The 11,061-nt window shown below is 37.4% G+C and overlaps 1 long non-coding RNA gene across 1 annotated transcript; it reads left to right on the forward strand.

Annotated features, from left to right (window-relative positions):
* Positions 1–635: 635 nt before the first annotated feature.
* LOC116423251 lies at positions 636–6,960 on the forward strand. Its single transcript, XR_004233784.1, has 3 exons — positions 636–1,637; positions 2,212–2,306; positions 5,738–6,960. It is a non-coding gene; the product is annotated as an uncharacterized LOC116423251 (long non-coding RNA).
* Positions 6,961–11,061: the final 4,101 nt, after the last annotated feature.

Raw genomic sequence — 11,061 nt, forward strand, 5'->3', positions numbered from 1 at the left:
GCTCATAATTCACTTCTTCACTGGTGGTGTAGGTCTCTCATTTGGCCCACTGAACCAGAATGGAGGGACCTCTGATGTTGATCTGTGCTGTGGCTAAGAGCCTCCCACTAGATTCCCCAAAGTTTGCCTGTGTTCCTCTTTTACCCAAGAGAATCAGACCTTTCCTGAAATTCTAAGTTATCTTAAGCTGGAAAATTGTTTCACTCTGTCTCAAACCTACTTATCCATCCCTAATCTCTCCCCTGACCTACAATTGCCAAATATTTATTGATCAACCCAATTTGGATGTCCCATAAACATTGCCCCCCTCCCCATAAACATCTTAAAATCCAGACACAAAAAATTGAATTATTTTCCAAAAAAATCTCCCCTCCCCCAGCTTCCTAACTTCATTGTTACTGTCAAGGGTTCTATTACTCTCCTGATTATTCATGTTGACAATATAGGGTCTCATCAAAGATTCCTCATTGATTCTCACCTGCCATATCCAATCTATTGCCTATCAATTTTACCTTCACAGCATCTCCCATATACATCCCTTCCCTTTTGACACTGCCATCACCATGGTGGAGGAGGAAAGGGAAAGAATCAAGCATTTATTAAACACTTAACTCTGTGCCAGTTTGCTAAGCAATTTACAAATATTACCTCATTTGGTTCTCACAACCCTCTAGGAGATATGTGCTAAATTGAGACAAATGGAGGTTAAGGGACACGGCTGAGTTTAAAAACTAGTAAGAGTGTTTATGGATGCATTTGCACCTAGGGACAATAAAAAAGTTTGAGATTTTTTGATCATTGAAGTAGAATATATATGATGGTAATGATGAAAATGAATGATGAAAAATATTCTTGCATATAAGTGAGTTGAAGTAGAAGTTGTGAGAATTAAAGAGAGCAAGGAATTGGAAAGTTTGGATATGTTAAGGGAAGAGAAACATTTATGTTGATGTCCCCTCGTTTAAGAGAAGGAATTAACTTGAAAGTAATCTGACAGAAATTCTGATTTAAACCAGCATCTCATACCATATACTATAATAAGCTCCAAATGAATTCATGACCTAGATATAAAAGGTCATATTAAAAAAAATTAATGGAACAGCTTCATTTTCTCGATAGTAAGCTGTCTTTAAGGGACTGTACTTGAATCTTTTGACATTACCATCTTGCATGTAGGTGTGTATCACTTTTCACAGTCCATCAACCATCTGTTCTTTTTCCCAGCAGACAAATGAGGCAGAGAAGACTGGTTCAGTGAAAGAAGGTTCGTGTTCACTGCTGGCATACTGTCTAGTAGGAGTCCCAAATTCTTAGCTATATTGCTATTTGTAATCCAATTCACAGAACTTTACATACTGTACACACTTTTTTTGTTTTAATTTTTAAGGTATCTCCATGGCGTCAGTGTTGTGTGATCCTTAGGACAAATTGTCTGCATTTGGCTGGTAGTATATGTTAAAGTCTTGGTTGGCTAGAGCTGTTGTGTGGTTGTAGAAAAACTTAATACTTCCTTAACACCATTCTATCACATTCTAGGTCCTCTGTGACTGAATCATTGGAAGGAAGGAAAGAACTGGCTTGAAGACTTTCTATGACACTAGTTATATTCTTGGCCCTTTGTGACTATATTATTTGAGGTAGGAAGAGAACCTCCCTCCTTAATTTAAAATTGATGAACTTGAGAAGTGAATTCAAAATGAAAAAGTGGTAGGGGAACAAGCCAACTTTGGATAGTGCATCAAATGAGGAGGTCAGAAACCAGACTGCAGAGAGTTCAAAGAGTGAAAAGCAGGAAAGTGGAAGTGTTGGTTGTAGGCTGTCTTCTTATGAAACTGAATTAGTAAAGGGAGGAAAGGTATAGAATGATAGCTAGGAGAGATGGATAGATCAACTGAGGATTTTTAAAAATTTAATATTTTTAATATGGGAGATATGTTTGTAAGCAGGAGAGAGAAGCAACCAGACAAGCAGAGATTGAAAATTAGTGACTAGGGATGAGAGAGGGGATGGACAAGACAGAATGGAATTATATACATACATACAAACATACATATACATATATATATATTTGCCTGGCTAAAGAAAAAGGTCACCTCATCATGAGAGATGGGGTGAAAAAGGAGATAGGAAAGGCTGATATGAGATGAGGAAGAGGAAAGAAGAGGAAACTCTGGACCAATGGCCTCTTTTTTTTTGTTTGTTTTTTTTCAGTGATATTTGAGACAAAGTTCTCAGACAAGAAGGTGGAACATATTGGAACCATGGGACGTTAAAAAAAGATGAAAAGGTTGGGAAAGGCTACTGTGGTGAGTGGAATAGTGAATTGATTAAGGCGGTATCAGCGGATTGCCTTGCTTCAGAGAGGGCCCAGCTAAGATTATGTAACAAATTTGTAATGGATCTAATAGGAACTAAAGAACTTTGATCAATGCAATGGCCAACCATGATACAACTCTTGTGACCAGAGATGAAATATGCTTTTTATCATTTGACAGAGAGGTGATTGAATAAAAGTGAAGAATATGATGCGTTTTTTAACATAAGGCAATGTGTGGGTTTATTTTGCTAGACTATGATAATTACTTGCTAGGGAGTGTTTTTTTAATTCAAAAAGGGGGAAATGAGGAAGAGAAGAATAAAAATAGTGATTAAAAAATAAGATCTTTAATGGAACATTAAAAATAGTACACAGAAAAGAAGGAGGTTTAAAGAGAAACAGATAAATAAGACATTTTTGGAACTAATGTGTTGGCTATAGTATGAACTTAAAAAAAAAAACAAGCTTTATATAATGGAGATTTGCTTTTTCATATACAATCCTTTTTCTGTGTTTGTGTCTATGATTAGTTAAGTTTAGAATAACACAAAAATAGATTTTAAAAAAGTATTTATTAAGCATTTAGCTCCTGCCACTCATTGGGTTAGACACAGTGTTTAGTCAAAAAACTTAATCACTTGGGTCTTCAGTTTCTTCAATTGAAAAATTAGGGAGTTAAACTAAGGCCCTTTCCATCTCCAAATTTATAATCCTGTGAGTCCATGAAAAGTCAGACTGAGGAGTTTGTATGAGGATAAAGTTGGGACTAAATGAAAGTCTAGCAACTTTAACCTGATGCAAGTCTGAACAAAGTGAATTGTTTTGGTTTGGGGAGCTTTTTTTCAGGGTTAGAGGGAGGTGGAAATATATTAATAGCAAGCAGATGCTTCTCTGAGTATTCTTTTAGATTAGGGTTCCTCCTTGTGAGTCACAGAATTGTTATTGAGTAGGACTCAGTGGTGAAGGGGCTCAAGCACCAAGGACTTCTTTGTTGCTTGCTACAAACTAAAGATTAGAGAGAATTTTGGTGAGCTCAGAGGCCTGGAAAACTTTATAAACCAGAACCAAGGTCTGGGATCTAATTTTACTTTAGAGGCAATAACTTGAGTCTCTCACTGTCACAAAACCTGAGAGAAGAATCTTAAAATTAGAATTGGTGAATCAAGGGTAGTATGATTTTAAAAAAATGAATGCAGAAAACCTGGGTCCAAATACCAGTCTTACATATAGAAGCTTTGTAAATATCACCTAGATAAACTACCTTTCTGAGCCATAATTTTTTTAACTTTCACAATGGGAATAATAATATTTTCCCCGTCTATCTTACAGGTTGTGAGGAAAGTGTTTTATAAAACTTTAAATGGTGAGAGGAAGGGAGAGAATTTGGAGCTCAAAAATTGTTTAAATGATTGTTAAATTTTTACATGTAATTGGAAAATATTTAATGAAATTAACAAAAAATAATTGATAAAGTTTCAAGTATTGTAGAAATGTGAGTTATTGTTATCTAGGTATAAGAGAAGCATTTCACAGTTCCCAGTCCCAATTAATGTAACCCACAAAACGCTCTAAGCCCTAATAACTTTATCAGGTGAAAAAGCCTCTTTGAGTTACAGAATCAATCAATCAAATGTGTAAACTAGCTGTGAATAATTCCTAGACACCTCTGTTCAGTCTAGAGATCAAAAGTAAGCTAGATTTGAAGAATTAAAGTACTTCAAGCCAGTGGGTGAAATCAAATGACAAAATTTATTGGGATTGATAGAAAGAATTAGACACACATCTGGGTCAGAAAAGGAGATTCCAGCCAGAGTATTCCAGCAATTGCTTCAAGAATAAGCTTTGAGAGAGTTCTGAGGAGTCAGAACTTTGTAGCTATAGTCAGAAAGCAGCACAGAGCAGAATCTAGAGGGAATGTTACAATTCCCACTCCCATTGACCATATTACTGGAAAGAACAGAACAATCAATATATCCATGTAGAAGATGAGAGAGAGAAGACAAATTAGACACAGGAGAAAGGCATGACAATTAAGGAAGCAAGGATTGTAGTTCAGGACTCTACAAAGATACCCTGTACATCCCAAAAGAGAGCTGCTCCAAGCCCACTACCTATTAATAAGTAAATGATTAAAAAATAAATAAATGAGGATTTCATGAGGACTTCAGGAAAGAAGAAAAGGATTTTCAAAGGATTTAGGACTAATGTCATACATATGATTTATATCATACATATGATACTTTGTCATATAAGGTCAAGTCCATTTTCCCCAAGACTCTATGTCACATGTGTACTGGTAAATATTTAACAACCAGATTTCCGAGTTGGCTCGGTGGTTAGAGCACTGGGCCTGAACACAGAAAGAACTGAGTTCAAATCCAGCCTCAGACACTTAATAGCAGTATGAACTTCTTAACCCTGTTTGCCTCAGTTTCTCATCTAGAAAATTAGCTGGAGAAAAAAACGGCAAGCCATTCTAGTATCTTTGCCAAGAAAACACTAAATGGAGTCATAAAAGTCAGAGGTCAGAGGTGTCCAAACAGCAGCATGTAGCAATGCTGAGTAGGCCCCAACCAGATGGGAATGCAATTGGGAAATATTTAACATTTATAAATATTTATATTTATAATATATAATTATATAATATATGATATAACTATAAATAAGAATATGATAGAACACATATAATATTAATGTGGGGTTTTCTGAATCAATGTATTCTTATTTAAGGTTTGTGGGCCCTCTTTCTATTTGAGTTTGATACAGGTGAATGCCCCTTATTTTACAAATTAACAAGAATGGGAGAGAAATAAAATGACTTCAAGATTATAAAAGCTTCTAGTTGTTATTCAGTCATTTCTGACTCTGTGATTCCATTTGGGGGTTTTCTTGGCGAAGATAACCATTCCCTTCTCCAGCTCATTGACAGATAAGGAAATTGAGGCAAACATGGTTAAATAATTTGCCCTGGGTCACCCAGCACTAAGTGTCTGAGGGCAAATTCTAACTCATGAAGAGCTGTCTTTCAGGCATGGCATTCTATCCACTGCACTACCTAATTGCCCATAATAACTAGCTAAGAACAAAAACTGGGTCTAGAACCCAAAGTTCCTGACTTCTAGACAAATTTTTTTTTTAAGATTAGGTGAGCTGCCTAATAATTGTTTTCAAGTTGGAGAGGAGCCATCCTGTATAGAAGTCAGTGGAAGTGCCTTCAGTTGGAATGAGAAGGACGCTACTTTAAGAGTTGTAGGGCCTGGATTGAAATCTAGGTTTTGCCAGTTATTAGTTATGTGATTTAGAATAAGTCACAAAATCTATATGGACCTCTATTTTCTCACCTGTGGAATGGGTAGGGGGGGAAAGATAGGAGAGAGGATAATTGACCTAGTGTTTTCTTTGTTTTTGTTTTTGTTTAAGTCTTCCAGCTCCTAATCTGTGAACCTGCGATTCTTCGATCAATCCAGTGGAGAAGCACCGTACACACTCAGGTTCATTTGTCTGATGAATTTGTCAGCACTCCAGTTTATGAAACTCACTTCTCATTCCAGTTCAGTTGCCAACATAACCACAGGCAGGCTAATGACATATTCATCATCACACCTGGGGAGGTGGCTCCAGAGAACCTGTCCTCACCTCACCTGAATGAGCTGTCAGAGAAGCCAGACACCTTGACGAGCAGAAAGAGTTAGAGGGGGCTGATCCACCTGGGATTTTCAGGCAGCTTCCTCGCAGGAAGTGCCCCTTCCTAACAGGAGTCACCTTAGTGTCAGGTCAGACTGCAAGGTCGTAATTATATTGGCTGAAGGAGGAGGTGCTAGTCTCTGCGACTCTCAACACCTGGCCAGCTCCTCATCAGCTCATCTTCACTACCAGGTGTGCATATGTACCCTCAATGCAGTGGCAGGTACACACAGTTGGGCACACCAGAACCATGTAATGTTCCTTTCCAGATCTAAATCATATAAAACATTTTATAAGCCAGGATTTTAAAGCGGGCTGGCTTAAAAACTGCTTTTGGAAAAAAGGGTAACAATGATAATAACAACTCATATTTATGTAGTACTTTGAGGTTTGTAATATTCTCTCTCTCTCTGTCTCTCTGTCTCTTGCCTCATACTAATCCAAAGTGGGAAGTATTATAATAATCTCTATTTTATATAGATTTTATGAATTACCCTGGGGTCAAACAGCTAGCAAAGGTTTGAAGCAGGATTTGAACTTTTCTGACTTTTCTGACTGAACTTTTTCTGACTTCAGGTCTTGAACTCTGAGAGCCCTATGAGCTTTGATATTTTATATTTTTCTCAAAGTGTATAAGGAGAGAGCAAACCTCAAAGATCTCTAATCCAGCACTATTGGGGACAAAGAGAGCAGGGAAGGTTAGAGAGAAGAAAGAAAGAAAATTGGGAATAATACAACTGTTTCCCTTTGAAGTTAGTTCCCTATATGCACATAGAGTGGAGAAATGGTATGAAAAATTCAAATTCTGTTGTTTGGCTTTGGAGTAAATTAGATGCTATTTCCTTACTTTAGAAGTCTCCCTCATTATGTTTGCCTCAGGATGACATTAAGATGAGTTTTCATTTTTACTTTACATGTGCCTTCTTAAAGGGGCATGGAGGTAAAGAGGAAGGGAGAGAATCTGGACTCAAAAAGTTTTTAAAATAAATGTAAAAATATTGGATTTAAAATATATTTTAACATACTTAACATGTATTGGATTACCTGCCATCTAGGGGTAGAGGTAGGAGGAAGGAGAGGAAAATTTGGAACACAAGGTTTTGCAAGGCTCAATGTTGAAAAATTACTTGTGCATATGTTTTGTAAATAAAAAGCTTTAATAAAAAAAAAAGAATAAAGGACGACAACCAACTAACAAATCAACAAACCAATCAACCTGCATGAGACATTTCCTGACCATCTGTCAGTGCATGTATCTCTCACTCATCCCAATTACCTTGTATTTATTTTGTTTCTATTTATTTGTATACAGGTTATCTCTCCAATAAAATAAAAGCTACTTGTGCTTAAAAAAAAGAAAAGAAAAACAAGTGTAAAAAATTCTTTTATATGTAACTGGGGAAAACCAAAATATCAAAATTTTAAAAAAAGAAAATCAACGATGAGTTTGCATTTCCTCAGTCTATGCCATCATTTTAGTTAGAGAGAGGCCAAAAGTGTTCTTACTTTGGTGAGAACTGATACTTTTTACACCGTCTTTTGTGCTTTCCAAAATCCTTCCACATCTTCAATATGATCCCTCTATGATCTCATTTTTCACTCACTATTTCCCTAGTGAGAGAGTAGTTAAGCATTATCACCCCTGTTTTATAGAGGACTAGTATATGGAGAAGATAAGTGATTTGCCTCCTAAAATTACATGCCTAGGATTATGGCTAGAGATGAAATTACAATATAGTTTTCTAGACTCCTGATACAGAATGCTCCCTACCCAGACAACCACCTTTTTTTTTTTTTTTAATCATTTAGCACCCTCTACAATCAGGTTTGGGCTTCAGTCCCTCTACTTGAATTGGAACTGGGCAGATTGGATCCCCAAAGGGGTGGTTACTGACAAAGAATTCTAGAAAATAACCCTATGAAGGACTATGTTTAATGTAGAGAAAGGAAAGGAACAGAATAAGCATTTATACAATACTACTCTGTACTAGCCACTGTGTTATTTATTTATACAAATATTATCTCATAAGATCTTCCCAACAACCCTTTGAGATATGTTCTTTTATTTTGCTCACTTCACAGTTGAAGAAACTCAGAAAGAGATTTAATGACTTATTCTAGATCACATAGCTAATAATTCATATCTTTATATATTCAATTCTGAGGTTATATTTAAACTCAATGGGCAATTAGTTGATGCAGTGGATAGAGCACATCCCTGAGGACCTGAGTTCAAATTTGACCTCAGATATTTCCTGGCTGTGTGACCCTGGGTAAGTCATTTAACCCCAATCGCCTCAGCAAAAATAAAATAAAATAAACTCAGATTTTTCTGATTCTAGACCTGCATTACCAGTTACCTTTATGTAACTCATAAGCCCCTACTAGTGTCTTTCCAATTAACAATCAGCCAATAGTCTAAGATCTCAGCAAAGATATTTAGCTAAATGGCTAATAGTTATAAAAAAATTTCTCCCCTGCCCTGAAAATCAGGAAGACAATTTCAAAAAAATATACATTGTCTTTATGGTAGGGGGGAGAATTAGGGGGAGAGTGGGCACAAACTTACTGTATAGTGGAGTGTGGAACTTATCTAGGGAATATACACAGTCAAAACAATTCCCAACTTTGGAACAGTAGGATCTCAATGTCTTTTCTTTCTCCAGAGAATCCTTAGGAAATTCAGTGTGGAGCAGGGTACCAGTGACAGATAAGTGGCTCAGTTGCTCAGCTGAGTTGTCTCCTTACAGGGCACAGAGGTCTTTACTGAATTTGAAGATATATTGGATTGCCTTGGTTTGCTCTTTGATAAGCAGTTTCAGTCCCCAACCCCTCTAGCCTCCGGCTCAGCAGGACGTTACTGTGTTCCTTTTGTTGGAGGAGTTATAGTGCTCTTTTCAGGTGAAGTGCTACTGTGCATTTTCAGAAAGGGCAGCAACTCTTAGTTTAGGATTATCAGAGACTTTCCTCTTTGACTCCCTCATGGCCTCAGCTCTGAGGTTTATGACCTCCCCAAAGGAAGTGGGAGAGGGATAGCTTCTCCTATTTGACAACCTGTTTGACAGCTCTTCCTAGTTCAGAGCTGGGTTATCTCAATGACAGACACCTTTCTTTGTTAAAATGACTAGGCAGTTCCATTTCCCAGATTCCTGATGAGGCCTTATGCAAATAAGAAGTTGGGGATATAGATCTATGCTCCGGGGTAAGTTCATTGTTTTCACTAGGCTTTTCATATGACGAATAAATTATTTATTAAGGAAATTATATGTGCAAAGCATGGGGATACAAATAGAAAAATAAGAACTCTCAAGGAGATCACTTTCTAGTGAGTGAGACAATGGGAGGTTTCTGTTGCAAGTCAGATGGAAAACTTCCCTGGTTCTTAGGGTACAGTGACAAAACAGTTGTTAATGACTCTTCCTTAATGCCCTATTTCCTGATGTTGAAACATTTGATAGTGCCAAAGACTTTAGAGGTAGTAAGAAGTTATTCCCCCAGTCTTCAGTAACTGTGACTGTAGCATGGGTAGGAGCAGTTGACAGGCTGCATCTCCCCAGGGTTTGATTCCCAGAATGATAACTGAGAGCATTGAGCTAAAAGCATCACTATTCTCAAGGCTCCTGGGCTCAGGATCCTGTATTGTCTCAATCGAAATGTGAGGGGAGATGCTTAAAGTGGTCGTGGGGATGGTTCTTACTTGCCTGGTCCCATACTGCCTTCTGTCTGCTTCTCTGAGTGCTGGTTTGCTTGGCCTGTCAGTAGTGGAAATAGTGGGATCCTTCTCTATAGATGGTACTTCTCCCCAGTGACCGCTGGGCTGGAATTGAGAAAGGTGGACTAAGATTTTCCAAAAACTCTTGCATTCTGAGGTCTGAATTATCTCCATCAGAGTTTAGTGGATCAAATGCAATTGGGATATTTTGAAGTCTCAGCCCCCTTCGAAGATGTGGGATATTTCATTAACACCTGAAAGGGCCTTACATTCACATTTCATTTTTTTTTTTGTCTTTGCCCCTCACTCTTCAACTTCGTTGAAATCTAAAAAGGGCATACTCTTTCAGAACATTTAAAGGACCAACAGTCCAGTGTAAAGTACCATCAGACTCTAGGCTATTTCCTGAGCCCACTCCTAAATGCAAAAAAGAATCTAGGATCTGAAGAACTTATATCTGGCTTTTTAGCTTGAAATGGAATTGTACAAATATCTTGGTCCTTGTCTCCACTAATTTCAATGAGGCCCCTGGCATCGAATGTAAGTCCTCAGAACCAGATGTAATTCCCAGAAAGAAGGGATCTGAAAATGGCAAGGTTGATAAAAGATGGAAAGAATATTATTGGAAACTAGTGGATAGAACACTGGGCTTGGAATCAGAAAACTCATCTTCATAACTTCAAATCTGGCCTCAAACACTTAGTAGCTGTGTGACCCTGAACAAGTCACTTAACCCTGTCTACCTCAGTTTTCTCATCTGTCAAATGAGCTGGAGAAGGAAATGGTCAACCATTCCAGTATCTTTGCCAAGAAAACCCCAAATAAGATCACAAAGAGTCAAACGTGATCGAAACAATTCACAAAGCTGGTAGTGTGTGGGAAGAAAGACATAGTTAACAGTCCTGTGGATTGGCCTAGTCTTCCTGAAAAATGATTTGAAATTTGGTTCCAGTTAGTCCATTGTTGTAAATATATCCAAGGAGATAGAGAGTCAGGAAGTTCCCAAAATTTCAGTGTTTTTAAATTTTTGCTCTTGTTTTGTTGTTGTTTTACAAGGCAATGAGGGTTAAGTGACTTGTCCAGAGTCACACAGTAAGTATTAAGTGTCTGAAGCTGAATTTGCATTCTAGCTGCCCCCTCAACATACTTATGATAGAACTTTTTTGTAGCCATAGACTGGAAACAAAGTGAGTGCCCATTGATTGAGGATCTACTGTGTGTGACATATGAATGTAATGAACTAACAAATGATGACTTTGAGGAATTAAAAGAAACATAAGACTTGAATTTTTGATGCAGAGTTAAGTAAGTTGTTTGTCTTTCATTTCTGAAGAGGACTAATGACATT

This window comes from Sarcophilus harrisii, chromosome 4 (assembly GCF_902635505.1).
Source record: "Sarcophilus harrisii chromosome 4, mSarHar1.11, whole genome shotgun sequence".
Classification (NCBI taxonomy): domain Eukaryota; kingdom Metazoa; phylum Chordata; class Mammalia; order Dasyuromorphia; family Dasyuridae; genus Sarcophilus; species Sarcophilus harrisii.